Here is a 3,905-nt window from a genome sequence, read left to right on the forward strand (position 1 = left end):
CTCAATACCTTTAGCTTTTGTAGGTAAACTCAACTGTATTTTCAGTAATTCATTTAATCAAATGAATACACTTTTGTTGTGGTGCATTGGTCCACTGTAGGCTGGTATAAGAGATCTTAGTCCTTCAATATCAATGGGTATGTCAACTAACTTCCTAAGTCACAAATTATACAGGACATATAATGCATGGAGAGTTGTTCTGTTGATAATAACTGCATAAAACTTTCTCTTGCAAATATAAAATAGGCAAATGTACACGTGGTTGCAGCAGATGAGTATATCGTGGATATGATGTTCTAACAGGATATGGAACACAAATAGGATTATTTCTACAAAAATAACATGAAAAGAAGTAAGGAGATAGAAGGCTTATCGGGGACGGTAACACAAAAAGTAACGTCAATCACATCCGTTCAAGGCCAAGTGCTATTCAAGTGTTCAACTAGGCTAGGACCAAACCACGCAATTCTAACCTCAGGTCTTAACAAATCCAATTTGAGGGAGATAGGTCCTCTTAAGTTCCATTTTTTTTCTTCACATACTTTTGAGCCCGATCTTTAGATACTCTAGGGTTACCTGTCACTCTTTGCTATTGTTTAAGTTTTTCTTTAACAACCTAACTCAAGGAATTATCGCTAAAATAACAAGTCCTTAGCCTTGATAGTTCTTTGGGTCCTTGGATTGAGATGTCAAAATCGAGACAGACTAATAATAGATATTCAATTTGACATCAATTTGCATACAACTTCATTTATGATTTTACAGCTTTACTTACATTGTGTCATATATTTTGAGAGGGTATCTGCACTCCACAACACATTTAACACGCGTGGAATGCAACCAGAGCAGCTAGAGTATCAATGTTTTACAGCTAGAGCAACTGGTCGATATATTTCTTGTAGTTTGTAAATTGTAAATTTTATGTATTTTTCTTTGTTGCTAATTATTCCTTTTCTTTATGCAGGAGGATCATGTGTGGAGGTTGTGTTTATTATTAAGATTTCCGACGCAAGCACCAGTTCAGCAAAACCTTTGGGCATGAAACCACTAATTTTCTAATGCTTTGGATATCCATATGTAATATGTCTTTTGTATTTGTCTGTGCATCCGCAACGCAAATATCTTTGTTCACAGTTAAACTGAATTTATGGCCGGGGAAATTTTTCGTTCTCTTATGCTGTGAATACAAATATATAAGTTTTGTTGGTCTATTCTTCTTGCTTCGTGGGAAGTAAAACTTTCCTTAGATTAAATATACCACCGTGTCGGATTCATAATTCAACTGCTCAGTTTTGCAATTCGTGCTTTGTACATTGAGATTTATAGTCCCACAGACCCGCCACATTGGGCATCTATTCCAACTCACTAATCCAGGCTTCTATTCAGTCTCACTACTCGACGACAATTGTAATGGATGATCAGTTAGTGGATTTACGTAGTGTTTTTGTTGAATTTCTCCTCTCATTTTTCTGCTCGAACAAAACACAATAATATTGAACAAACGTGTTGAAAATGTTAGGACCTGGGCACACCCGCCAGGCCTGGGCCTCCGCGCCCATGGGATAACTAGTACCGATATTGTCCCCCACTTAACCACCCATTGGGCTTGGGCCACATCTTGGCCATGGGTGTGGGGTTTTTATCTTAAAAGGCCTCGGTACTAGTTAGTGATCTTCCCACTTTATCAACCAATGATGAACTCCTTTCTTGTTCAATGTGGGACTATTTCTCTTTTCGGTCCACACACTCTAACAATCTCCACCTTGGACCGAACTCCAAGGGACTCCATTCGTTCATCGTCGAGCACGATCCAATGCCATACCAGAGCTCTGGTGTGTCTGGGCCTCTGAGGGAGGTGGCTTTTTCTCAACCCCAGAGCCTACTCCACCTCGAACATCATTCGATGTTGTTAGATCCAACTCGAGGTACACCCTCTTGAATCTCTACAACATGGGCACCAATCTTTGGTGTAACGGGCACACTTCGTTAAGTAACTCCACCTGAGTTGCAGCCTTCCCTGGCGCTCCAGCTTGAATGATTTCGTCTCTTGATTCTGCATGATCAGTGCTTTTGTCCTTGCCGAACCATCGGCTCTGATACCAGTTGTTAGGACCTGGGCACACCCGCCAGGCCTGGGCCTCTGCGCCCATGGGATAACTAGTACCGATATTGTCCCCCACTTAACCACCCATTGGGCTTGGGCCACATCTTGGCCATGGGTGTGGGGTTTTTATCTTAAAAAGCCTCGGTACTAGTTAGTGATCTTCCCACTTTATCAACCAATGATGAACTCCTTTCTTGTTCAATGTGGGACTATTTCTCTTTTTGGTCCACACACTCTAACAGAAAAATCCCAAGTTGGGTTCAAGCGTATACACATTGAGTATATTGACAACTAATTCAAGGAAAGCTAAAATCAGAAACCATTACATAGTCAAGTATATACTGTTAAGCAATGAAGCACATAGTCTCTTGGTTGGAGAGAAAATTATTGCTAAATTTGTGGAGACTCTAGGCAGAGACTGAAGCTCCATATGAAATTTGTTCAATTCCTTAGCATCTTTAGCATTTTTGGACGAGGATGCGTTCACATAGATGCTCTCTCCAATAAATATTCAAAAATTTTGAGTTCAATTTTGTCGCTTCCATAGAAACATTCAAGCTTGATAGATTTGAGATGATATAGCATGTGTTGAGATAAAAACACATCTTTTTCCTCTCGTATTGTACACGAGTGCTCCTAATCATAAGAATAACAATAGAGTTAACCACCGATTTGTTTTGCTACAATTATTACAATTTAATAAATTATCTCATCTTAAATGATAACAATAACGTAAGTGTTTGTCCAATACCTAGAGATGCACTACTAATAGGATGAGGCTGTTTAAAGTAAAATTTTATCAAAAAAAAAATGAATGGTTTAAGTTTCTTATACTCAGTATGCACTCAAAAAAAATAGCACTTTATTTAATATTGCAAACAAACTCACATTTTTGTTTGGTGTTTGTATCTGTTCATTGTAGTAATCCAAAGTATAATAATCTTATGCTTTCTCCCATTCATCAAAATTTGATTTTTTATTTTTTTCTTCATCTTCATTCCATTGGTATTCATCCTCATTACTTTGGTATGAGTGATTTAAATCAAAAGTGGGTGTTTGTATGTTTATTGATGAGATAAAAGAATAAGAGGTTATTGGAGAAGAAGAAGGGGAAAAAAAAAAACCGAGGTTTTTTTTTTTTTTCTGAATCACGTAGAGTAAATGACTTGTTTTAGTCAATAAATATCTTGGGTACGTCTAATAAAAAAGAAGGGTAATTTAGGAAGCTAAATGTGATCTAAATTTTTATTTTTATTTTTATTTTTTTTTAAATTGGGGTACGGGAGTGTTTTGTTGGGTATGTCCAATATCACCCCACAATTACTTATTTTCTAATTGTCTTTTGATAGCAAGGATGAAACTCTCTACAGGGGTGACTTTCCTTTTAGAAGGTATTCTGTTTTTCATTTTTCTTTTTCTTTTTTGTTACATTACCTTTAATTCCTAACCTCACGTTATACAATTTTGTTTCCTAGGCTTAAACTTTGGCGTTGTCATATAATTGGAGAATATGAGCGACATAATGAACTATAAATGTTTTAGTATCGCACGCATGTATGTCTATTACAATTTGGGACTTTGTCATTCTTCAACTACTTTGAAAAGTTAACTGGCTAGAGGTTGCTTACCCAATAATTTTATTTGATTAAAAGCGGTGTTATTATGATAGTACATCAGTTCATTGACACTTCAGCCTTCCGATCCATTAATCTAGATTGGGAATTTTACCGATTCACATTGTGTGTACCTTAATGTAACTATCACTGCCATATTTTCAAATTTTAATTCAGTATGGAGTTGT

This window comes from Coptis chinensis, chromosome 3 (assembly GCF_015680905.1).
Source record: "Coptis chinensis isolate HL-2020 chromosome 3, ASM1568090v1, whole genome shotgun sequence".
In the NCBI taxonomy this organism is placed as follows: domain Eukaryota; kingdom Viridiplantae; phylum Streptophyta; class Magnoliopsida; order Ranunculales; family Ranunculaceae; genus Coptis; species Coptis chinensis.